General features: G+C 39.7%; 1 protein-coding gene across 2 annotated transcripts in view; it reads right to left on the bottom strand.

Moving 5' to 3' along the window:
• GAB2 (GRB2 associated binding protein 2) overlaps positions 1-27,290 on the bottom strand; it is a 181,410-nt gene that overhangs the window by 70,618 nt on the left and 83,502 nt on the right. The window contains exons 1-2 of one of the 2 annotated variants that reach the window (XM_070625777.1): positions 19,824-20,052; positions 18,244-18,401 (exon numbers count right to left, since the gene is read on the bottom strand). The exons of the other annotated variant lie outside the window; for it this stretch is intronic. The gene's annotated coding sequence lies outside the window, so the exon portion shown is untranslated. Of the gene's footprint in view, positions 1-18,243; positions 18,402-19,823; positions 20,053-27,290 lie in introns of those variants that run through there. 2 annotated transcript variants of the gene reach the window in all.

Genomic DNA, 27,290 nt, shown 5'->3' with positions numbered 1-27,290 from the left:
TACTCATGCTTAAATATCTCATGAAACTACCTTTTTCTGGTTTCAATAATAAATTACATTAAGTCATTTAAAAAGGTCAAATAGACAAGATGAAGAAGGAAAAAGGCTATCACTTTTTGCCTAATTATCGGTATAGCCCAGCCAGGCAGAAGAAACACTATTAATTCAGATGAACAAAAATTCAAACCAAGGGGCACAAATGCAGAGAAATAAGGAAAGCAGAATAAGATAGATGATGCAGAGTGTGATGAGAAAAGTTTGAGATTAGAGTGAAAAGACCTGAATTATAGTCCTAGCTCTTGCTCTATAATCTTGGACAAATTTCTTAACTTCTCTCTAAGCCTCAATAACCAAATATATAAGAGGAATGAAACACAAAACTAATAATATTGCTTTGAGAATTAAGTAAAATTAATAAATGTGAAAGCACCTATGACCAAACTCTGCATGATAGGTGCCAAGTGCATAGTTATTCAATCTAAAGCAGCCCAAGGACATTCTGAGATCATGTAATTGGGAAAAGATTTATCATTATAAAAGACCCCCAGATTTCCAATTCAGTGTTTTCCTACTATACCATCAAGGAGGCATTATTTTGTCCTTCTTCTTGCCCTATACCAGACATCAGCAGCTCCTCTGAGTTCCACCTCTTTTGGTTAAAGGCATCACTATCCTTCCAGTATCTCAGATTCAAAACTGTCTATTCCCGTTCAACTCTTCCTGCTACTTCACTGCTCATGCCAAATCAATGAGCTCCTTCTACAGTATTCGGTAAAACAAGCACAGATTCTGCTAATGCTTTGAGGGATAAACAAAAGAGGCAAGACTCAAATAGTCCTTTCAAGTAACTTAAAATGTTTACAGTGTTGTGGGAAGATAAGACATGAACACATATCCCTAAGATAAAAAGCAGATTTTTAGAAGTACCATTAAAAGAGAAATACATGCTATTAGACTACTAAAGCAAGGAATCTCAAACTTTTAGGGAGAGTGGAAGAGAGGAGCAGAGAGAGAGAGAAAGAAAAATACGAAAATAAATATGAACAATGAAGAAGGTAGGGTTTGATATATGGTTTTGGGAAGGAATGATAAAGGGATATTTCTTGTTTGTTTGTTTTTTGAGGAAGATTAGCCCTGAGCTAACTGCTGCCAATCTTCCTCTTTTTGCTGAGGAAGACTGGCCCTGAGCTAACATCCATGCCTATCTTCCTCTACTTTACATGTGGGACGCCTACCACAGCATGGCGTGCCAAGCAGTGCCATGTCTGCACCCGGCATCCGAACTGGTGAACCCCGGGCCACTGAGAAGCGGAATGTGTGCACTCAACCGCTGCGTCACCTGGCCGGCCCGGGGACATTTCTTATAGAGCACACAGTATGATCAAGGAGGCCTGGGTATGGGAAAATATAAGACAAGTTCAGAGAATGTGGAATAGTTTCTTTTGAATGTGGAAGAGGAGAGGAAAGGAAGAGTTTGATGGTCCTGGAAAGCCTTCAATGCCAATCTAAGAAGTTTTCTCTCTCCTTTATGGGTAAAGGGAGTTGCTGCAGAGTACAGATGAGCAGAGAAATGATAACTATTGTTGCGCTCTTAATTAGCAGAATGAGGAAGAACAACCAGAGAAAGGAAAAACAAGAGGCAGGAAAACTATTTAGGAAGCTGTCGCAATAGTCTGCAATAGCGAGAGAAGATGGCAACACGACAGAGAGGAAAAGACAAAGCAAGTCACTTTACTCAGCAATGGGGCTTAAAGAAGTATATGGCATAGAGCCTACTCTTAAGAAAGTTAGAACCTTCCATTTGTGTCTATGATTAAGAGAGTGCCACCACCTTCTCTGATGAAATAGAAGTGACTGTTTTCCTTTTGTACCCAAATCCAGTTAAAAAACAAACCATTTCACAACCACCTAGACCACAGACGTGCACTGTGGGTACACATGGCCCGGAAGTTGCATCATCCTAACTGTTGAACAGAGTGCATGTTCCACACGACCTTATCTCTGTTCTTTGGGTCAGATTCCAAGGTCTCCAAGCATGTAGAATGAGGCCATGACTTCTTATTGTTCTTGGCACCTGGAAAACTTAGGTGGGCCCCAATTTAGCTTTACCTTGGCCAGATCTCGCGAGAGTGTTGTGTTCACTTCTGGTGGTGATGAAGGGACTTGAAATCCTACGGTACCAGGATTCGGTGAGGTTCTGCCTGGAGTCATGATTGTGATATTCTAACATATTAGGGGCTGACACATGGGAAAGCAATTTGATTTCTTTTTGGTGATCCCACATACTCAAGTTGAACCAGTGCCAGCAGGGGCATGCTACAAAAGAGCAGATTTTGGCTCAGTATAAGTAAGAATTTTCTAACAGTGGTCCAAAGCAGGTCCCTTGGAAGCTGAAGTAACTCAGCATTGGAGATACTGCAGAGGAGATAGCTTAGGCCAGGGGTCAGCAAACTTTCTCTGTAAAGGGCAGAGAGCAAATATTTCAGGCTTTGCAGTCCACATAGTCTGTCACAACTACTCAAATCTATAGTGGCATGGCAGAAGTCATAGACAATTTGTAAGCAAATGAGAGTGGCTGTGTTCCAATGAAACTATTTAGAAAAAGAGACGGTGGCCAAGATTTGCTTGCTGACCCCTCGCGTAGGCTAGGAGTGGGGAAGGAAACTGAAGAGGGGATTCAAGCACTGGGTGAGTAGACAGAAGACGTATTAAGGTCTCTTCCAACCTTGAGAGCCTTATGTATTTTTAACCAAGAAAATTTGATATGGTAACACCTCATTCAATCAGATTACTCAGATTCTTGGGACAGAGGGATTTGTTCTAAAAAGCCAAGTATTAACTAGCACTCCCTTTTAGTTTCAGCCTTGACAGTTGAAAATATTTCTAAAACTCCAAAATCTTCTGATCTGCCTTAGGTATTATACCAAAGATAACAGAACTTCTCTTTGATGACTAAGGACTTCTCAAAGCCTCAAATCATCTTTCCAGATACCAAATCTCACATGCCTTGCAACTAAAGTAGAAGGGTCACGATATTTCTTGGAAGAGAATTTTGTGTAACTCCTAGAAATGGGCGTGTCCTTTTAACTTTTCTCCTTCTGATGAGAGTAAAGCCCAAACTGCCAACAAACCAAGAAGATTCTGTCAAGTGAGGATTATAGTTAATCAGACTCTAACTGAAGTTACTGGATGATATCAATAAATTGAACTTATTTGTTAGAGATATTGAAAACATAATACTTGCATTTTCAAAAAACTCTGTTTTATATGTAAAAAAAAAATCATACACACACACTCACACTCACCTTCTCTTAGTGAAACTCCCAGGTGATGATGTGATTTGAGTTCCAGGTCAAACAATCACAAAGACAGAAGAATTTGATCTGACTTGTTGAGTACCATGATGTACAACTATAGCACAATACACAGCAGCATGAGGTACACTAGGCTGATCTTACGTCCTGTGACAGTTAAGAGCAAACAATAAGAGAGTCCAGTGGATCATGTAAAAGTCACACATTTCAGGGCAACAAAAGACCCTGAATTGCTAAAGCAATCCTGAGAAAAAAGAACAAAGCTGGAGGCATCACAATCCCTGACTTCAAAACATACTACAAAGCTACAGTAATCAAAACAGCATGGTACTGGTACAAAAACAGGCGCACAGATCAATGGAACAGAATTAAAAGTCCAGAAATAAAACCACACATCTATGGATAGCTAATCTTTGACAAAGGAGCTGAGAACATACAATGGAGAAAGGAAAGTCTCTTCAACAAATGGTGTTGGGAAAACTGGACAGCCACATGTAAAAGAATGAAAATAGACCATTCTCTTACACCATTCACAAAAATAAACTCAAAACGGGTCAAAGACTTAAAGGTAAGACCTGAAACCATAAGACTTCTGGAAGAAAATATAGGCAGTGCACTCTTTGACATCAGTCTTTAAAGGATCTTTTCAGACACCATGTTTTCTTGGACAAGGGAAACAATAGAAAGAATAAACAAGTGTGACTTCATCAGACTAAAGAGCTTCTACAAGGCAAGGGAAAACAGGATTGAAACAAAAAGACAACTCACCAACTGGGAAAAAATACTTGCAAATCATATATCTGACAAAGGGTTAACCTTCATAATATATAAAGAACTCACACAACAACAAAAAAATCAAAGAACCCGATCAAAAAATGGGCAGGGGATATGAACAGACACTTCCCCAAAGAAGATACAAGGATGGCCAACAGACACATGAAAAGATGCTCATCGTCAGGGCTGACCCCGTGGCCGAGTGGTTAAGTTCGCGCGCTCTGCTGCAGGCGGCCCAGTGTTTCGTTGGTTCGAATCCTGGGCGCGGACATGGCACTGCTCATCAGACCACACTGAGGCAGCGTCCCACATGCCACAACTAGAAGGACCCACAACGAAGAATATACAACTGTGTACTGGGGGGCTTTGGGGAAAAAAGGAAAAAAATAAAATCTTTAAAAAAAAAAAAGATGCTCATCATCACTGATCATCAGGGAAATGCAAATCAAAACTACACTAAGATATCACCTTACACCTGTTAGAATGGCTATAATAGCGAAGACAAAAGATAACAAATATCGGAGAGCTTGTGGAGAAAAAGGAACCCTCATATACTGCTTGTGGGAATGCAAACTGGTGCAGCCACTATGGAAAACAGTATGGAGATTTCTCAAAAAATTAAAAATAGAAATACCATATGACCCAGCCACCCCACTACTGGGTATCTATCCAAAGAACTTGAAATCAGCAATTCAAAGAGACTCATGCACCCCTGTGTTAATTGCAGCATTATTCACAATAATAAAGAGGTGGAAACAACCTAAGTGCCCAGTGACTGATGACTGGATAAAGAAGATATGGTATATATATATATATATATATATATATATATATATATATATATAATGGAATACCACTCAGCCATAAAAAATGATAAAATCGTCTCATTCACACTCATTCACAACAACATGGATGGACCTTGAGGGTATTATGTTAAGTGAAATAAGCCAGATAGAGAAAGACAAACTCTGTATGACTCCACTAATATGTGGAAGAAAAACAAACACATGGACAAAGAGAACAGATTAGTGGTTACCAGAGGGAAGTGGGGTGGGGGGTGGGCACAAAGGGTGAAGGGGCACACCTATAAGATGACTGACAAATAATAATGTACAACTGAGATTTCACAATGTTGTAAACTATCATAACCTCGATCAAAAAAAAAAAAAAATAGTCACACATTTCTGGAGAACACTTCCTGAGTCAGAAGGGCTTCTTGTGAGGATGGGCCCATAGCCAAGTGGTTAAGTTTGTGCACTCCACTTTGGCGGCCCAGGGTTTCAGCAGTTCAGATCCTTGGTGCGGACCTAGAGCTGCTCGTCAAGCCATGTTGAGGTGGCATCCCACATAGCAAAACTAGAAGGACCCACAACTAGAAGATACAACTATGTACTGGGGAACTTTGGGGAGAAAGAAAAAAAAAAGATTGGCAACAGTTGTTAGCTCAGGTGTCAATCTTTAAAAAAAAGAAGGGTTTCTTGCCATCCTCCTGTAGGAATCCTTCAAATACTCTGAACCATAGTGATTTTATACTCTGAGGGAGGAAACAAAATGGTACTTGCTGAGCTCCCACTAACATGTCATGTGCTTTTTATCCATTACCACATTTAATCCTCAAACCAATGCTGCAAGGCAAATATGATTTCCTTTTTACAGACGAGGAAAATGAGATTCATGGAGGTTAAACAATTTGCAGAGATGACAGCTCCGGATCTTCTGGTCCAGTGGGCCAGGGTTAGGGTCCAGAAAGAACTTGAGGAGAAGCTAATGCAGAGGAACTGCTGACTACACTTGGAGAAACACTGGCCACAGCGTTTACGAAAGGCCAAGCTCAAAGATCGCTGGCAATGACAACAGAGGGATTATAATTTAGGTCTTAGCTCCTAGTCCAAAATTATTTCCACTTCTCAAATCCAAATCCCTTAGAGAGGGCAGCACAATTATATGCTCCTGAGTCATAAAGCTTTCCTCTGACTCCAATGAACCTTATTTGTTCCTAGGATGCAGAATGAACTTTATCTCACCACAAGACCACTACATTCTGAGGGTAGGGGCTTTTTCATCTCTGGAACTTAGCACAGTGCTTGATACATGTTATACACTACACAACTCTTCAATGAAAGATATACCAAAGGAACAAAAGGACAGAATATCTATTTGCTCCTCTTTTGGTAAAAACAAACAAAAACCTTTCCGTGAGATGACCTGCTAATGTAACACTTCCAGGATTCTAATGATCTCTATCCTGGGTGAGATGGTACACATAACCATACCATAAACACAAAAGATCACTTAGAAAAGCATGTCTTCTACGTGAAACTGACTCCAATCCTAGGCTTCAGAGGGTAGATCATGGATTAAGCATATGCAGCCTGGATTAAGCCAATTAATGCATTTCATCCAGTGATTGGTTCAGCCAAGTGCATGTGATCAAAAAGTCATTAAAATTCAACTCCAGGACTTTTGTTTGTGCTAGTCAAAGCGGGCTCTTTCACTGGACAGAAGGTTGTGATGACAGGAGCCTTAAGTTGCAGGGACAACCATTTGCAGTCTGAGAACAGCCAACCCAAAGAGAGCAAAATTAAAAAGACAGATCCTGATGAAATGTGAGTACTAAATCAAGTTGATCTTGAAGCCAAGTCTTCCCCTTTTTGGCTTAGGTGGCTCAATAAACTCTTCTCATTTAAGGCAATTTAGGTCACTATCTAATTAACACAGGTTTTAAGCATGTGACCTATACTGAGACCCAGAATCAGTTTGTTACCACAAGAGTAACGCAGGGATCCTTTCCACATGCTCTTGTCATAGTCATTATTCAATCCAGTTTCTGTGTCCTTCACTTTCCATTTCTTTTCCATTATATCTACTCCCCTTCTCCGCTTCCTCCTTCGAATCATTCATTCAACATTTATCAAACCTATTAGTGCCAGGTCCTTTAGGACATCATGAGCTATGGAAAGGACAGTCACAGTACACAGGTAACTTGATACGCTGAGGTCAGTGCTCTAATAGTGGCATGAACAGGAACCACTCTGCTTGGGAGGAGTCAGGCAAAGCTGCATAGCACAGGTGACCAGGGTTTGCATCTTGAAGGATAAGAGTTTTTGCTGGTTGAAGAAAAAATGCTGAAGGGGTAAATTTTCAGGAAAAGACAGCAATATGAGTACAGTTGACTCTCATAATTCACAGTAGTTATGGTCTATAAAGTCACCACAAACACCGAATTAGCAAACACTGAGTCATTTTTCCTAGGGGGAAATACAGGGTTAGGTTCCTAGAAGCCTCTGGTCACAGTATTTTTGTCAACCAATCAATAGATACTCTTGTTTTATGTTTGTTTCTGTGTAAAGACACCTTACATAATATATATTGTTGATTCACTGATAGTGAACTCGCAGCCAATAGCACTGTAACTCAAGTTCGAATGAAGCTTATCTAACACATGTATTTTCTCCATAAGTCACGTCACAATCTTCTTGTGCTTAGGAACACGGTCTAAACAGTTCAGCACTCTCCTTGGGGGCCATTTTAAACAGCAAAATCACCAACAAAAAGCACAGAAATGTGAAAAACATGGCATCAAATAGAGAAAAGGGCACTAGTTCACCGTATGAGAGCTGAAATAAGAAGGTAAGTGTGGCTTTGTTCCACTCAGCTGTGAACATGTGTGTGGGGTACGCAAATCTCTCATTTCTCTGTACATGCACATGTCTGTGACTGACCATGAAAGAGCTGTATTGATTTGGGGTTACAAATAAATTTTAGGAAGTAGGTGAATTCAGAAATACGGAATCTAGAATCTGACCAGGAGTAGTAACTATAGAGTCATGCACCACATAATGATGTCTTGGTTAATGACGGATGGCATATATGATAGTGGTCCCATAAGATTAGTACCATATAGCCTAGGTGTGTAGTAGGCTATACCATCCAGGTTTATGTACGTACTGTAGGGGAGAAAGAAATTTTCCTCCACTCTTCTAGGTTCCTCTGGCTATTCTAAGAATTACACTGACATGAGACAGATTAACAGGAGAAAAACAAACGTTCAATCACATGTACACATGGGAGAAACCCAGGAAAACTGCGTAACTCGCCAAAATGGTTGAAGCCACCACCTTAAATATCATTCTCAGTTAAGGACAAAAGAAGATGCTAGGGGAGAGAAGAGTCAGGGACTTGAAAGGGAAGGAAGGCAAGTCTCAGGTAGGTGAAAAGGAGCAGACATTTGGAAAACAAGTGTTTGGCCACGTGGAAACAGAAGAACACACAGGGGAGCCCGTCACACAGGCTTTTCTAGGTCCTTCCCTGTCTACCAACTAGTTCATGTTATACTAAGGTGATAGCTCACTTCCTGAGACAGGTTTTTTTAATCTGAATTCTTTTAGGCAGTGAAGGGGGAGATAACAAGAAAAACTTCGAGTCTTTTGTTTCTTAAAAATAGTCAGCCTAAATAATCCTCCTGTCAAAGAGACACATTGTGGGGTGGCAAATTTTGTTCCCCAACAGTGCACTCTATGAGGTTCACACAATGACAAAATCACCTAAGGACGCATCTCTCCAAACATATCCCTCTCATTAGGTATTTGTGACCTTGTAAGAAAAGGCTTGGTATATCAAATAGTAAAGCTACGTCTGGTGAAGCTGAAGAAAGGAGGATGAAATGCAGTATGGAAAGGAAATCACTGAAAGCAAGGCTAGAAAAATGATTTGGGGCTATTTTAAGACAGGCTTCATACGCTGAGTTTTATGGATTTTCTGTAGGTCAGTGGTTCTCAATATAAAATATTAATGTAAAATTAAAAATTTGAGAATTCCTCATTGAATAATAATATACTTCTTAGTATTTATTAATAAAAGCTACGATGAATTCATCAACTCATTTTATTAATCACAATATCTACATTTTTTTAAAAGTATAAATACATGCAAGACACTTAGCGCATAAGTAATGCTTGGTGTGTGTGCGTGTCTTTTCAAGGACCCTGTCCATCATGTGAGAACCACTGTCATGTATCTAGAGGAGCAAACAAGCAGAGGGAACACCATGTGCAAAGGCCCTGAGGAAGAAAGCTTAGCTCATAGGAGGACCTGACAGCAGATCATGGCTGGAGCATAGTGAGCAAAGCGGACAAAGGCACAAAGAAAAGGCAGGGACAGATCACAATGGAGGCTTGCAGGCCATTTTATGAAGTGCAGATTTTATCTTAAATAGAATGAGATCCCTCAGAAGGGGCATAATGAAATAAATTGATACAGTAGCAACTGAAGAAACAAGCTTCAGAACAATGTAGTTTGATCCTATTTACATTAAAAACCCTGTATGTTTATGGACACACATATATGTATACCACCACATATATTTGTGTATATATAGTATACATATATAGTACGTACACACACACACAGAGTGTCTTACAAATCCTTAGAAAAGCATTCCAAACTCTTACCAATGGTTCCCTGTGGACGATAGTGGGGATATAAGAGTGTAAGGGAACTTTCACGTTTTAATCCATATACTTCTGTATTTTAAACTAAACAGAACATGAGACCACTGAATGGTTTTACATTTTTTCATACTTACATTTCTTAAAGATCAGTCTAGATTGTGGTAATGGAATGAAGGTGGAAAGAGCATGAGTAGGGAGCCCAAACAGAAAGCTGCTCGAGAAATAATGGTGATTTTAACCAGGACAGTGGCAAAGGACATATATATTAAAGACACATTTCAGAGGCTGAAATGACTGACCTTGATGATGGACTGAATATGGGGGATATGGAGAAGGAAGAATAAAGACAGACTCCAAGATTTCCAGCTTGAGTAAGTAGGTGGCCTGTGTTAGGACTTCTGGTGGGGAAGAGAACCACAGCCCTCTCTCTCTGACAAGCCTATCACAGTGCACTCTACCGAATCTTTGCCTCCACTGTGTCAAATACAAAGGGGTAAAATGAATTTGACAAGTGTGAGAGGGAGACGGTCACATCTGGGAAACCAAAGAGCTTTGTGCCGGTGATTACACTGACTGAATTCTAAGAGATTGATTCCCCAAAGACCAGGTCAATTTTTCTGCAGAGGGCTCAGGGAATCCATTAGTGGAATTACCTCTCCTGCCGACAAAACAACAAAAGAGCTGTTGCCAACCGTCTGCATTTCGGAGAAACAAAGGTCATTCCATTGAGGGACTTCCCTCTCACGTCCTTAAATGCTCTAAGTTGTATTTAAAGCACTGAATTAAGCAAAGGTTACCAGGGAAAACCAGGACAAAGTTGGCGGGAGGGTAGACAAATAATGCCCATGAATACAGTCAAACTGTTTCTTTTCCTCTAGGACAAAGGCTTCTCTCATTGGCCTCCCCCACCCCAAGTAATGAGAGAGTGGAAGACTCCTGGGTTTGGCTTCCCTAACGACCTGATTTCATACTTTCTTAACACATACGTGATTGTGTTACTTCCTTGCTTCAACAGTGGTATTTAAAACTTCAGTGTGCATCAGAATCAGTGACACACCTGTTCAAATGCAGACATTTCCAAGTCCCGGGCTCAGGAGATTCAGACTCAGTAGGTCTGGAGAGGGGTCCAGGGATACAAACCCCTAGTGACTCTACTACAGAATGTCCAAGAACCTCACTGTGAGAAACACTGTACTCCACTGTTAATGATGGTTGAGAAAATGTGGTTGTACCTTAGTGAGCTGCTCTGGAGAAATAAGTGGATCATGGAGATCTGGGTTGTACTTCCAGCTCTGTCTCTAGTCAGGTAGCTGGGCATGTGAACCCGGGCAGGGGGACAATACGTTTTTGCTCTGGGCCATGGTTTTGTCATTTATAAAGCATGAGTGTTGAATTTGTGGATCTCCAACTTCCCTTCAATTTCTGTCATTTTAAGACCACAGGAGAAGACAAAGGGTTGGAAATGCCAGGTAGGGCTTCTTACCCTATTGTACTAGACTGATTCTCCCTAAGGTATTCAGATTGTGGATATACATGAACCAGAGCACAAAATCCAGTGTATTCTGGAATTTGCTGGTCATGAGCAAATATCATGAAAAGCGACTTCCAAGGTACAGGATGAACTAGGCATGGGGCCCTTCCAGAGCCTGCTTCTCTTCCTTAATCATACTATTCAATATAAATGCAGGGAAGTAATTCAAAGGATGGACGGTGAAACTGAACTTAACTCCAAAGATTAACTCAGGTGCTCAAATAAATGCCCTGTCTGCCTCCTGGGAGCCCTAAGTTACATCAATCCAGCTGTCTGAGTTACAGATATCTGAAAAACATTCCCATATAGAGACTATCCATGGCCTCTATATGATCTGTTTAAAAGAGTTTTGTTTAATTTGTAAGAAGTCAGTATACAGCATTAGAAGAATGACTTTCGGGCTAACACTTCCTTTTTTTTTTTCAAAGATTTTATTTTTCCTTTTCCTCCCCAAATCCCCCCAGTACATAGTTGTGTATTTTTAGTTGTGGTCCTTCCAGTTGTGGCATGTGGGATGCCGCCTCAGCATGGCCTGATGAGCGGTGCCATGTCCGCGCCCAGGATTCGAACTGGCGAAACCCTGGGCCGCGAAAGCGGAGTGAGTGAACTTAACCACTCGGCCATGGGGCTGGTCCCTAATGCTTCCTTTTTTTCCTTCCTTTTTCTCCCCCCTTGTTTTTTAAAAGTCAACATTATAGAAGTACAATTTACATACAAAAAAATTCACCCATTTTAAGAGTTTAGGTTGACGAGTTTTGACAAATGCATATACCATATAACCACCACCACAATCAGAACACTTCCAACACCCCAAATGGTTCCCTCGTGCCATTTCCAGGTTGATCTCCACTCCCCACCTTGGCCCCACTGATCTGCTTTCTATCACTATAAACTGGATTTGTCTTTTCTAGAGTACCACAGAAATGGAATCAGAGAATATGCATTCTTTCGTGGCTGGCTTCCTATGCACAACCAAGTTTTCTGATTCACTCATATTATTGCATGTATCAGCAGTTTTTAATTGCTGATAGTATACCATTTTACAGAGGTACCATAATTTGTTTATCCATTCACCTATCGATGGACAATGAGGTTGTTTCCAGTTTGGGACTATTATGAATAAATGAGCCATGAACATTCACGTACACGTCTTTTTGTGAACGTGCTTTCATTTCTCTTAGGTAAATACCTAGAAGTGAAACAGCTGGGTCACATGGTAAGCATATGCTTAATTTTATTAAAAAACTACCAAACTGTTTTCCAAAGTGGTTGTTCATTTTTGCATTCCCACCAGAAATGTATGAGATTTCCAGTTTCTCCAAAACACTTAGCCATTATAGCCAATCTAGTGAGCGCGTAGTGGTATCTCACTACGTTTTTAATTTGCATTTCCCTGATAACTAATGATGTTGAGCAACTTCTCATGTGCTTATTCATCATTTATTTTCTTTTGTGATGTCTATGTTCAAATCTTTTGCCCATTTTTAAATGGAAGGGAATGGTTTATTATTGAGCAGTAAGAGTTCTTTATATATATTCTGGATACAGCCCTTTGCCAGATATATGTATTGAGAATATTTTCTCCCCAGTCTGTGGCTTCCTTTTTCATTTTTTAAATAGTGTCTTTTAAAGAGCAAATATCTTTAATCTTTTTTTTTTTTTTGAGGAAGATTAGCTCTGAGCTAACATCTGCCACCAATCCTCCTCTTTTTGCTGACGAAGATTGGCCCTGAGCTAACATCCGTGCCCATCTTATCTATTTTATATGTGGAATGCCTGCCACAGTGTGGCTTGATAAGTGGTGCATAGGTCTGTGCCTGGGATCTGAACTGGCAAACCCCAGGCCATGGAAGCGGAATGTACGAACTTAACTGCTACACCACCGGGCTGCCCCCAAATGTCTTTAATTTTGATGAAGTCCAATTTATCATTTTTTTAATAGTTCAGGCTTTTTTGTGTCTTATATTTCTTATCTAAGAAATTCCTGTCAATCCCAAAGTCAGAAAGATTTTCTGCTTTGTTTTCTTCAAGAAGCTTTATAATTTTAGTTTTTATGCTGAGATTTATAACCTATTTTGGTACAGAGTGTAAGGATCATGGGTTCATGTTTTTCCACATGGATATCCAGCTGTTCCAGCAGTTAATCTTTCCTTATCAAATTGCATTGGCCTTTTTGTTGAAAATCAATGACCAAATATATGTAGGTACATCTCTAGACTTTCTAGTATGGTCAATTGTTCTCTATATATACTTATGCCAATACCACACTATCTTCATTACTGCATTTCCTAAGTCTTGAAATCAGGTAATCTGAGTCCTCAACTTTGTTCTTCTTTTCCAGAATTGTTTTGGTTATTCTAGCTTCTTTGCATTTCCCTACCAATTTTAGAATCAGCTCGTCAATTTCTACCAAAAAAACCAAATTTTTATTGTGATTGCATTGACTCTAGAGATTAATTTGGAGAGAAATGACATGGCATCATTTCTTCCTTAAAGTTTGATAGAATTCACCAGAGAAGCCATCAGGCCTGGAGTTTTCTTTGTGGGAGGTTTTTAATTAGAATTTAATTTATTTAATAAATATAGAGCTATTTGGATTTTTACTTTCTTCGGTGTCAGCTTTGCTAGTATGTGTCTTTCACAGAATCTGTCCATTGCATATAAGTTATCAAACTTATGCAGGTAAATTTGTTCATAATATTCTATTTTTAAAAGTTGAGATATAATTCACGTCATAAAATTTACCCCTTTAAAGTGTACGAGTCAATGCTTTTTAGTATATTCACAAGGTTGTACAACCACCATTACTATCTAATTCCAGAACATTTTTATTACCACAAAAAGAAATCTTGTACCCATTAGCAGTCACTATCCATTCCCCCTTCTTCTCAGACCCTGGCAACTACTAATCTTCTATTATCTTTTAATGTCTGTAGGATCTATAATGATGGGCTGACCCATTTTTGGTGTACTCTATTTCCACAGAGATTCATTTCTAATGCAGGAATCTAAAGAGTTGAAGTCACATTACAATCTGGGACCCTACAGTGATGGAAGAAGAGAGAATTTTCCTGAAGTCTGTTAACTAGGCTCCTTACTGCCTAGCAGCACTTTTCAATGACTGAGAGTGTGCCAACTTACTGGAAGTTTTTGACTATTTCAGCCCTAAGGAAAGTTGAAGTCCTTGGGCCAGTCATCTATGGCTACAAGCTACCTGCAGCCTGATGTTCAAATATTATCATTATTTACTTATTTTTTGTGTGAGGAAGACTGGCCCTGAGCTAACATCTCTGCCCATCTTCCTCTATTTTGTAGATGGGATGCCACCATAGCATGGCTTGATGAGTGGTGTGTAGGTCTATGCCAGGGATCTGAAACTGCAAACCCCAGGGCTGCTGAGGTGGAGCGTGCGAACTTAACTACTCTGCCACTGGGCTGACCTCAAAATATTATTTTTTATGTGATATGATATGAAAAAGTTTGGGAAGCACTGGTCTACAGTACCAAGTCCAAACTAATGAGGATAGATAATTCAAGGACCCTCTTTCATTCGGCCCCAAACTGCTTCCTGTAATTGCCTTCTACACCTTTCCCTCTCCAATCTTATTCTTATTCCCACATATGTCCTACGGCAGAATACAGGGCTTTAACCTAAGAAGCCCTACAACTGTGTGCCTTTGAGATGCTCCCTGTCAAATACTACTAATCCTTCTAGATTCTACTCAAATCCATTTGGGGAACTCTCTGGAAGGGCAGGGACCATGCTCATTCTCCCCTTCAAGAAGCAACCGCTGAACTGAATGCTGATTGAGGACTCAGTATTGACAGGCTCTCAGAGTACAAAGTACAACAGTTTAATATCTAGAATGCATATCCCTATATTAAAACCCCTATGCCCAGTCACCATACCTGCCCTATACTTAGAAATCTGGCACTTCATTATTTTAAATTTTTTTTATTGTGGTAACACTGGTTTATAACATTACATAAATTTTGGGTGTGCATCATTATATTTCGATTTCTGTGTAGATTACATCATGATAACCACCACAAAGACTAATTATAATCCATCACCACACACATGTGCCTAATCACCCCTTTCACCCTCTTCCCTCTCCCCTTCTCCTCTGGTAACCACCAATCCAATCTCTGTCTCTCCGTGTTTATTTGCTGTTGTTTTTATCTTCTATTTATGAGTGAGATCATATGGTATTTGACTTTCTCCCTCTGACTTATTTTGCTTAGTATGGTACCCTAAAGGTCCATCCATGTTGTCAAAGATGGCCAGATTTCACCATTTTTTGTGGCTGATTAGTACTCCATTGTGTAAATATACCACATCTTCTTTATCCATTTGTTCTTGATGGGCACCTAAGTTGCTTCCAAGACTTGGCTACTGTAGCACTTTATTTTTGTTAGAACCCTCAACTTTACTGCACTGTACCTCAAACTGAAATGAGCTGTTCATAAACCAGAATACGACATGATTTACTTATTTCAATTTTAATTTTTTTGGTGAGGAAGAATAGCCCTGAGCTAACATCTGTGCAATTTTCCTCTATTTTGCATGTGGGTCACCACCACGGCACGGATTGATGAGTGGTGTAGGTCGACGCCCAGGATTGTAACCTGTGAACCTGGGCCACCAAAGTGGAGTGTGCCGAACATAACCACTACACCATCAGGCTGGACCCAGAATATGATTTATTAATCTGAATAAACCAATCCCAACTAAATCCAAACCTGCACACTTTCTACAACTATCAATACAGAACCAAATCAGATCACAAATTTTCTCTGAAAGGATTATAAGTAGAGATTTCATTTGTAAGCAGTCCTTGGGTTATAGCTCCAAGTTTCATCATGAATGTACTTATGTTATTTCAGGTGCACAAGTGTTTTGTAAGCTTCTTGAAGGCAGAGATAGAAAAAATGCATGGTACAGTGGAAAATAAACAGGATTCAGAATCTGAAGATGTTGGTTCAAATTCCAGGGATCACTTACTAGCTGTGTGACCCTAATGAGTCATTTAACCTCTGTGAGCCTTAGTTTCCTCATCTGTAAAATGCAACAAATTCTACCTATCTTACATGGTTATAGAGAAGAAAAAATAAGGCAAGGAATATAGGTTTTTGAAAAGTGTATGTACAAATATAAACTTTATCTTGTAATTGTTTTGAACATGTGCCTCTTATCACCCCTGTATTTGTGCAAGAGACCATAGTGGATAACTAAAATACTTGCTGATATCTATGTAGGGAGAGTCTTAGTGGCCAATAAAACCACACGCTCTAAAAAAAGTTAGGTACAGCACCCATATATCAACTTGTACCTTTGAAAAAGTTAGCTTCCCAACTCAGTCACTGAGAGTGGCTCATGGCAACAGAAGCACTCTGAAAAACCATAACTTCTCCTGTGCACATGAAGTCCTGGATGTGGGTCCTTAGTATTATTCTCCACCAAAGGAATCAGAATTCTTCTAAGGCAGTTGATTCCATGTCATGGAATACAAATAATAATAATCAGGATAGGTCTGAGTGTGCTGCTTATTCAATAATAAAAGCAAGAGTGCTTTAAAATATACAGAGAAAAAAAACGTCAAGGACTGCTGAAAGCCAAAAGGACTAGATTTAAAGGGGTTCCCAATGGCCAAGTTGTAACATTTTTAAGTTTCAAAGTAAGCCAAGCCTGTGAAAATATGAGTTCATGATATTCAAACAAGTAAAGTATACAAAAGGCTCTTTTATACAAAATAAAGGTGACTATAATAGGATTTGTCTGGCATTTTTACTGATTTTAACAAGAAGGGGAATCAATACATTGGACATGTCTGTTCTTCTATTAAGCAATATATCCGATGTAAAGCATAGATGTGTACCTGTTTCTATCTGTATAAGCAGAGAAACAATCAACACAGGGAACTATGAGAAAGTAAGAAGTACAGGAAAAAGTAGAAATTACACAAAGAATAGGAAGGACTGGTCAGCATTGGTGGTCACACATAATAGCTAAAAAAAAGGGAGGGATCTAACAGTTAAAAAGCACTGGTGGTCATGTACATTGATCAAGCAGAATGAGGGTTCAACAGTATGTTCCAAGATGATACTTCAGCTTGCAAGAGAGCTGACTTCGTGAACTCCTATTCTCTCATCTTCTGGCAGTGGTTCTCAAACTTCAGCATCAGAATCACCTACAGGACATGTTAAAATGCAGATGTCTGGGCCCCATCCCCAGAGTTTCTGATTTAGAAAGTCTAGGTGGGGGTGAGGTCTGAGAATTTGCACTTCTAACAACTTTCCAGCAGCTGTTTGTCCTGGAACCACACTTTGAGAACTACGGCCCTACATGCATCACTAATTATAATGACATACTACTGAAGCATAAGTAAGTTCTGAATAACGGTAACATTCAGGTCACTATATCATAATGACCAGACAGTGTTTTATAACCCTGGCCAACCAAGTGAGAGTCTAAAAAATTCCCCATTTTAAGGTAAGAAACTAGATTATAAGAAAATAAAACCTATGTGAATGGCATGAACTAAAAGTTGTATTAAAGTAACAACTGCAGTGCATCTAGAAAAAGGAAGCTCAGCCTCATAATCAGTAGCAGGGGTCTGAAACACTGTGAGAAAGCAACCAAGTCATGTGCCCCAACCAAGGATCAATTAGTTTTTAACTGGATACCAAGACTTTGCCAGTTTAAGGAGGTGTTCCTTTTACTTTTCATTCTAGTTAAGTTATTCCCTGGTTATTTCCCTAGTAAAGGCTATTTTCCTGGGAAAGTCAAAATTATAATGTAAATCTTGGGAAGCTATCAAAATAAGTATAGCAATGCCCAAGGAGGGCATGAAAATAATGAAGAAAGTAATTAAACCCAAGGTTTTGATGTTTTAGAATAAGACTAAGCATAAGCATTCAAACAGCATTTACAACAATTGTATTTGCATACGTCTTATTTACTATTCAAAGTTTTTGAAGTATTCAAGAGAATCAGCCAAATTAAACTTGTAACTGCAATTATATTAAGGGAATTTAGGCAAATTTATAAGTAACTAATGTTTAAATGTGCAAAAACTAATTTTCAAAAGTTTTAAAATTAACCATTAAACAACGTATAAACATATCCCAATATTCTTCTTGAGGCAGAAAAGCCTCTTGAAGTTCCAAATACCTGACAGATTGGTCATATCAGCCAGAAATCTGACCATCAGGAAAGGTTTCAGAAAGATGCTCCAGAATAGATAAAGCAGTCAACAATCTCTGATACGGCTGATTTAAAGGTGGAATGCTGTCATCCCCAAAGGATTCAACTACAGGACTGAAGATCCACTATGCAAAATGGGGAAGAAAGTAACATTTATTGACCATCTATTTAGTACCAATCCAATCTCAACACCTGGCTCACTGCACATGCTCAATAACTGCTACCTGTTATCCTAAGACAGACATTTACATAGTTAAAAAAGTGGGTGAGGGCGTAAAGAATTACGGAATATAGAAAAGGAGATTGATTTATTGTACACTGAGAAGGGGGTCTAGGAATATGCCAGGATCAAAGGGTAGGAAGAGATACAGATTTTAAGCATAAGGAGGCATAAAAATATATGGCATGTTTTGGAGAGAACAAGTTCTTTGGTAAGATTATAGGACAGGATGTTGAGGGAGAGGTCATAGCAAATGAGGCTGGAGAGGCAGGGTAAGATTAGATCATGGACGGCCTTGAACGCTGCCACACCAAGGATCGTGGACTTACCATCTAGGTGACTGGAAGAAATAGGATCAGATCTAGGTTTTAAGAAAATATAACTGAGCTACATATAACATGAAGGAATCTTACAAACATGAAGTTGACAGAAGAAAGCAAGGCTGAAACTGTGATGTCATTTACGTAAAGTCCAAAAATAGACAAAACTAACAATATTGTTTAAGGATACACATACTCATGGTAGAGCCATAAACAAAGGCAAGGAAATGATTACCACAAAAGTCACTATACTCAGAAGGGGGTATAGGGGTGGAATAAGAAGAATATGATAGGGAAAGGATATACAGGGGTTTCTGAGGTACTGCCAATTTTTTGACCTGGGAGGTAATAAAATGGGTGTATCCTTTAATGAACTGTATGTTATATACACTTTTTTGGTATATGTATTATATTTCACAATAAAATGTTATAGAAGACATTTGAAGTGTCTTGGAAGGATGATGAGGGTGGGCAGTCTGGAGACAGGAAGAGAAATTAAGAGCTGGTCACAATAGTACAGGCAAGGGAAGAGAGTTTGAGTAAGGTCACTGGTAGTGGGACCGAGAGAAAAAAGGAGGATTTGAGAATTACATAGAAGTTAGGCCTTAGTGACCCATTAGAAATAGGGACTGAGGGAAAGGAAAGAGTCAAAGTGACTGTGAGATTTTTTGAGTTTCAAGCTTGGGGAACTGGAGGATAGGAAAAATACTAAGAGCAGCAGATTATGTAATTTTTTAAAAAACTGAGACATGATTCACATACCATAAAATTCACTCTTTAAAGTGTACAATTCAGCGGCTTTTAGTATATTTACAAGTTTGTGCAGCCATCACCACTATCTAATTCCAGAATATTTTCACCACCCAAGAAGAAACCCTATACTTATTGACTCATTAACAGTCACTCCCCACTCCCTGTGTGCTCTCACCCCCCTAGCCCTCATGTAATTCTAAAGAATAAAATCTTTCGGTTAAAATCTGTCTTCATAGAGTAGCAGTGACACTCACCTGGTCTCAGCACCCCAATTGCCAAGGAGATCTTATTTCAGAGCCTTAAATTTGTCTCTCTACACGGACGGGAGCTCTGGAGAAGCTGAAAACCTTCTTTTCAAAAGATGAAAAGGGGAACATATACATTCCTAGTTCCAACTAGGATAGGGACTCACATCGACAGGGATCAAGGCGGCAGAGATAGGCACCAGGTTATAGTGGCTTTCGACTAGTGGCAGTACTGCCCACTCTCCAGGGGTTTGGAAATTTGTGTGTGGTGGGAGGTAATATGTCACAATGATCGAGGCGCATGACAGGCATTAGAGGGCAGGGGATAGGGATACTAACCTCAAATACTGCATGGGACAGTCCTGCATAACAAAGAATTGCCCCATCCAAAATGCCAATAGAGCCCCACGTCTCCTCTGAGAATCAACAGGGGCAGAATTCCTATTATTTCTGCAAGTATGAAAACCAAAATGGACAGTTATGATCTGTAATTGGGAACGAGGCCCAAGAACGTGTGGTTAAGAATAGCTTAGAGAACAGAAGATTTAAATTAGCTCACAGTGAAAAGAGAGTATTAATAGAAACGCAGATATTAATAGTGATGAGTCTCAGTTAGCTGAGGAGGACCTTCCTTGGCCCAGGACTGGTAGCTCTCGACCATCACTGTTCTCTTGAGACTATGCTGTGTGTTAGAGCTGCAGCTTCAGGCATGGGCAGGGTAAAGGCTATACTCACTGGTACACACCATCAGGAAGAGGACCCGCAGGAGTGTGTCCTACAGTCCCTCTTAAAAGGCCCATTAGGGAGCTCTCTACACAAGGAAAAAAGTTTGATCTGTCTTCCCCCTAAAACTTTTCCTCTCTCTACACTGATTTTCTATGAAATTCTGCCATTAGTCACCCCTTTGATTCTAGCACTGAAGAACCCTGTTAAAACTGGCAATTTACTTTCAAACATTTACTGTGTGTGAAGCTCTTAGAAGCATAAGCAGCAGTATGAGATGGTCCTTAGATTAAAAGGGCTTCCATTCCAGTGGTGAAGTTAAAACATGGACTCAACTAAATAAAATACACATTCACTTGTATAACATATCACAACAGAAATAATTTAACAGCTGAAAGTAAGTTTTGGGGTCAGCTTTGCTACTTAAGATATGCATGAACTTGGCATCTTTCATATCATCTAAGCTTCAGTTTCTTCAACTATAAAATGAAGATGAGAATCCTGACAGGGTTGCTGTAAGAATCAGAAAGCCTGGTTTTTTCTTTCCCTAAATAAAGAATATAAACTTTACATACATAAACTTTCCTATAAAGTTCTATTATAAGAGGATAGAAGTGGGAGAGTTTACATTTGATATGAGAACAGTTTAACAAAGTAGGAAGCATTTGAACTAGGCTTCAAACACACGGCTGGGATAGTAAACGTATTACACCAAAAGTAATGTAATTTATTCAGCAAATCTTCATTGAGCCACCGCTTTGTGCCAGGCCCTGGGCCAGGCAGTAGGGGTTAATGACTGTGGTACTGCTTACCATATTGCCTCAATACATTTATTTATTCATTAATTCCTTCCACAAACACCTAAGTGCAATTAATTTACCAGAGTAGCCAGGCACCTAGAAAGCCTGAGGGAAGTGGACTCAGGGAGAGGTGGCAATCAGACAGGGGATGGTGGGCCTGGGGAGAGGCACCAACTAGAAGCTCTGTCAGGCCAGGTCATGCGGAGGCCATACACCTGAGACCCTGAGCTGGGTGGGAGACACGAGGAAAGAGCCATAGGAGAGCTCTACTGGCACAATTTTATTCAATAAATAATGCTGCCCAGTGCTGGATCTATTGATAGAAATCAGCTTCACGTCTTGCTGCAAATGACTAAGAATGCCAACCTCACTCCCAATTCTAGGTTTGGAAACAATTCTTTTCCACGTCTATGTCACAAGGCAGATCATTACATAAGATGCCCTGAACCAAAGGAACGCCACAATCAACTGAATGCTCTCTGGTGTTTTACTGTAAGCTCTGAGCCAGGCTGTTTTGTGGAGGTAGAGGTAGTGGTGATGGTAGAGGAGGAGGAAGAAGAAAAAAGGACAGATTATTTCCCTGTATTTCTCCAATAAGAAAGTATGGGTTAAGCAAGAGGGAGGTTATTTTGAGGTTTCTCCAAGCTGTGTGGTGTTTACTGTAAGAATAATAACTAAATATATTTACTCTGTGTCAGGCACTGAACTAAGCACTTTACATATGTTAACTCACTTCATCCTTACGTCCATCCTATGAGTAGTTACTATTATTATCCCATTTTAAAGATGAAGAAACAGGGGTACGAAGGAGCTAAGCACCTTAACTGTAGATATAAAGCTATGAAGTGGTAAAGCAAGGACTTTGAGTCTGTTTTCCGGGCTCTTCTTGCTAACCAAGGCTTTCTCTCTTAAACTCAGACCGCTTAATATCTCTCAGCTAGGAAGGAATTTCTGCAGCTTTCCAGGTCTGAAGCATTAAGACTCTCAATGAGGGTGGTAGAAGCAGGAATTGAAAAATAAGACATTATATACTACTTTATGTTGAATCTTAGAATTAGAGAATCTTCAGCAGTGATCTGCCAGAAAATCTGGGTTCATCCTCAGTCTGCTACTTATTGTGTGATCCCAGGAAAGTTCCACGACTTCTCTAAGGCTCATGAAGAAAGTGTCACCTGCTCTGTTTATTGTATACGGTTGTCGTGAGAATCAGATGTGTACAAGCTTTAGTATGCTGGCTTAGGGATCACTCTGACGATTTTTTTTTAGTTCTTTTAAACGATTTGAATCAATGTAGCTGCCAGATAAAGTGTTACCTACTGCAATAAAGCAGATAGTCCTGAGATTGGATCAGAATCCTGAACTGTTGTAAATATTAATAGCCATTCCTGCTTTACAAGTGAGTCCTAAGTAAAGCACCTCACGTGATTCATGTCTGACCCAGGTGCTCAGTGAATAGTTCCTTTACGCCTCATTCCCCACCCCCACCCTGTCTTGTGCATTTATGGGTGAATTAAATGGGACTTGATACTCCATAGGCAAAAGAAGAATCCCATTAAGAACAGAACAAGAACTCTCTGGTATTCCCCCCATCTCAGGATCATTGGGGATCATGAGCAAGACTCACAATCTCCCTATGATTCAGTTCCCCCATTCCCCGAATAGACTGATTCACTTGGTCAGGGTACACCATGGAGTCCTGCCAAATGCAAATAAACTGTCTATGGGGCATGTGCCAAGCTATGCTAGAAGTAGGCTCATTACTGCCACAGTCACTACAACAAATAACAACAAAAGTCTCTAGGTGCAAATTACAACACATAATAAACTTAATTCAAGAAATACCGAAGAGACCCTTAGTTGCATTTTAATTTACACACCACCATTTATCACACAAGTGTCATGGGGCCTCTACAAACTGAAAATAAGACATCAGTACAGATTAGCTTCTACTATGCCTCAGTGATCCTACCAACTTAAATCCACCTACCACAAAAAATGTGAAGAGAACACAGAAGACTGCATAAAGAGTAACTGAAAAGAACTTACAGTCTGGAAAATATGAGAGAGTTCTCTGTTTTATTCCTAATGGATTATTCCTTAGCCTCTGGACTTAGCAGTATCAAGTCCCATGTAATTCACCCATAAAAGCACAAAGCCAGGAGGGGAAGTAAAGGAAGCCTTCACTGAGCGCCTGAGTCAGACAGGAATCATATGAGATCGTTTACACAGGACTCACATGTAAAGCAGGAGTGCCTACCAACATTCCCAAGAGCCCAAGGCAAAACCATTGTGATGGTACCTGCGAGCCTCTCTTTAAAGTAACACGCAGTGTGTCACAACAGGGACAAAAACACCAGAGATAAAGACAAATAATAAAAGCTGGCATTTGAGCACCTGTACGATGTGCCTGTACTGTGCTAAATTCTTTACTCATTTACACTGTCTGGTTTTTAACACTCACAACCAACTAGGAAGCAGATGCTATCATCTTCATTTGGTAGATGCACAAACTGAGTTGCTTAAAGTGGTTAAGCATCTTGCCTGAAGTCAGTCACCTAGGTTCAAGTCCCACCTCAATCTTCTTGCAGCTATCTGACCTCAGCCAAATCCGGTGACTTTGCTGTGCGTTAGTATTCTAAAACTAAAGTGGAGATAAAACCAGTCCTCCCTGCCATTCACTGACCGTTGCAAGGACTACAGGTCACCACAGAATAGTAAAGTGTAAAGTACACGTAAAAGAATTTTGTTTTCTCCCAACTAGACTGCAATCACTGGTAGGCAGAGACCATGTTGCATGATCTTTTAAAACCTCTAAAACTAAGATGTTGTTACATATGCTGAATGATTATTCATTCATAATCATTATGAATGAGTACATGATATCAATACAAAACTGAAGATAATAGTGATTATGCATTCATCATTACAGATGAAGAGAAACTTGTCTCTCTCGTCACCTTTTCAACATATTTACTGAGCAATCACCTCTGTGGCTGGCACCGTGCCACACGCCATGGAGACACAGAGACGAATATGTGCTCCCACCCTCAAGAGGCCTTGGAGAAAGACAGTGCCAGAGTGAATAAAATGACCATGGTGCATAAAGGCAGGGCTTGTTCCTGGAGCAGTGAGAACTAACACAGTTCAAGTACAGGTTCATAGCGGCAGGAAGGGAGTGACAGCAGATAAGGCTGAGAAAACAGGTTGGAGACAGACTGTGGAAAAGCTTTAAACGACCCTCTTGGAAGAATTTCAAAAGAGGCAGCAAACTGAAGGACTACCTTGAGAGTCCGAGAGCACAGTCAGAGGAGGAAGGAGAGAAAAAGGGCAGGAGAAGGGCTCTCAAGTGACCTTGAAACACACTTTAAAGTTCTGCTCAGGGCTAGCTGCGTATGCAATTTTATTTTCCTTCTCTCTCCATTTCCCTCTTCTTCTCACCTAATATCATACATGGCCTTTTTTTTTTTTTCTTTTTGCCTTTGGCGTGTCAAGATTCTGAAGGGGCCTGCTTTTAGGATGTCCTTAGGTACATTTCAACTTCTGTTTTCTGAGATGTGTAGTTATAACACATCTCAGGACTATCATGCATATAAAATGAGGTAACAGATATCTTTTCAACAAATGTGCTGGGAAAATTGGATATCCACATGTGAAATAATGAAGCTGGATCTTTACATTATGTACCAAAATTAAATAAAAATGAATCAAAGATGTAAATGTAAGACTTAAAACTATGAAACTCTTAGAAGAGAACACAGAGCAAAAGCTTCGTAACATTGGACTTGGCAATGATTTCTTGGATATAACACCAAAAGCACAGGCAACAAAAGAAAAAAATAGATAAGTTGGACCACATTAAAATTAAAAACTTCTGTGAATCATAGGACACAATCAACAGAGTGAAAACACACAGAATGGGAGAAAATACTTGCATATCATGTATTTCATAAGGGATTAACCTCCAGAACATATAAAGAACTCCTACAACTCAACAACAACAAAAACAACTTGATTAAAAAATGGTCAAAGGACTTGAATAGACATTTCTCCAAAGAAGATATACAAAAATGGCCAATAAGCACATGAAAAAATGCTCAACAGCACTAATCATTAGGGAAATGCAAATAAAAATCACAATGAGATTATCACGTCACATCCATTAGGATGGCTACTACCAAAAAAATAGAAAATAAGTGTTGTCAAGGATATGGAGAAATTGGAAGCTTTGTGCACTGTTAGTGAGAATGCAAATGGTGTAGTCACTATAGAAAACAGTTTGGTGGTTCCTTAAAAAATTAAAAATAGAATTACCATATGACCTAGCAATTCAACTTCTGGGTATTTACCAAAAAGAATTGAAAGCAGGGTCTTGAACACATATTTGTACACCTATGTTCATAGTGGCATTATTCAAAACAGCCCAAATGTGGAAGCAACCCAGTGTCCCTCGATGGATGAATGGAGAAACAAAATGCAGTATATACACCCAATGGAATATTATTCAGCCTTAAAAAGGAAGGAAGTTCTGACACACGTGACAACATGAATGAACCTTGTGGACTTTATGTATACTTAATCAAACAAGCTAATCACAAAAAGACAAGTCCCGTAATGATTCCACTTAAATGAGGTACCTAGAGAAGTCAAATTCATAGACATAGAAAGTAGAATGGTAGTTGCCAGGGGTTGGAGGATGAGGGAATAGAGAGTTATTGTTTAATGGGTATAGAGTTTCAGTTTTGCAAGATGAAAAGAGTTCTGGAGATGGATAGTGGCGATGGTTGCACAACAATGTGAATTTACTTAGTGCTACTGAACTGAACACTTAAAAATGGTCAAGATGGTAAATTTTATGGTATGCATATTTTACTACAATTTTTTAAAAAGGAATAAGTTTCCAAAAATAAAAATAAGGTAACATATACATAGCATCCAACAAAAGCTTAGCAATGAACCTTAGTTCCTTCCTCTCCCCCTGATGCAATCCTTATTTCAAGGTTCTTTTTAAGTTCCTTAAGGAGTTCAGCCCCAACCAGGTTCCCCAGCTCTGCCATTAAACCTGCTTGTGCATCCCAGGGTGAATTTCTTCTCTCACTGGTCTTTGGTTTTGTTAACCATTTAAAAAAAAAGAAAAAAGGTGGGGGGGAAGATTACTTCCCTCTTAGCTCTAAAAAAATAAGAACATGTGATGGTTAAAAGAGATTAAGAATAGGCTAGCAGAAAGGAAGGAAAGAAAACATTTTTGAGTATTTATTATGTGCTAAATATTGTAGTAGGGGCTGGGGGATTCACAAATACAAACATACAAAAGCAAGGTGATAATTCCTGATTTGGGGAAAACAGATGTGGAAATCACAATCTGTGTGTAGGTTACAGGAGACAGTGATTAACTGCTAGGAGAAATCCAGGAAAAATCCACCAAAGAGGTGACAAATGAGGGGGCCTGCTTTTTGAGGAGGGATGTGGGGATTAGAAGGAGTTAATCAGGTCGAACAGAGGCAGAAAGGCAAGCAGGGCAGAGGACCAACAGGAACACCTAACAGACAATGAACGCAGTGTCAGGGCACAGTCCAGAGGAGAGGTGGAAGCCAGTCTGGAAAAACAGTTTGGGATCTGACTGCTAAACGCCCAAGAAACTGGGAAAAGGCGATTGGATTTTACCCTGAAGACAGTGGGAAACCACTGACAGCTGAAATTGGAGAGTGACAAGATCCGACATGTATGGTAGAAATATCACTTTGGCAACAGTGTAGAAGAGGACAGATTAAGGGAAACAGGAAACTATTGCCATAGTCCAGACAAAACAGGATGAGGGCCTGAACGAAGGCAGTGGCAGTGGGGAAGGAAAGGAAAGAAAGCTCTGTTTGCCTCAAGCAGCTCCCATAGATAAAGGCAGGAATGGTGCACAAACTCCAGAAGGTTGGCTGTTATGCACTATGAACCTTGAACCACA

Source organism: Equus przewalskii, chromosome 6, assembly GCF_037783145.1.
Source record: "Equus przewalskii isolate Varuska chromosome 6, EquPr2, whole genome shotgun sequence".
NCBI classification, from domain to species: domain Eukaryota; kingdom Metazoa; phylum Chordata; class Mammalia; order Perissodactyla; family Equidae; genus Equus; species Equus przewalskii.
The sequence above is the reverse complement of the archived record's forward strand: the minus strand, read 5'-3'. Positions and strand labels throughout refer to the sequence as shown.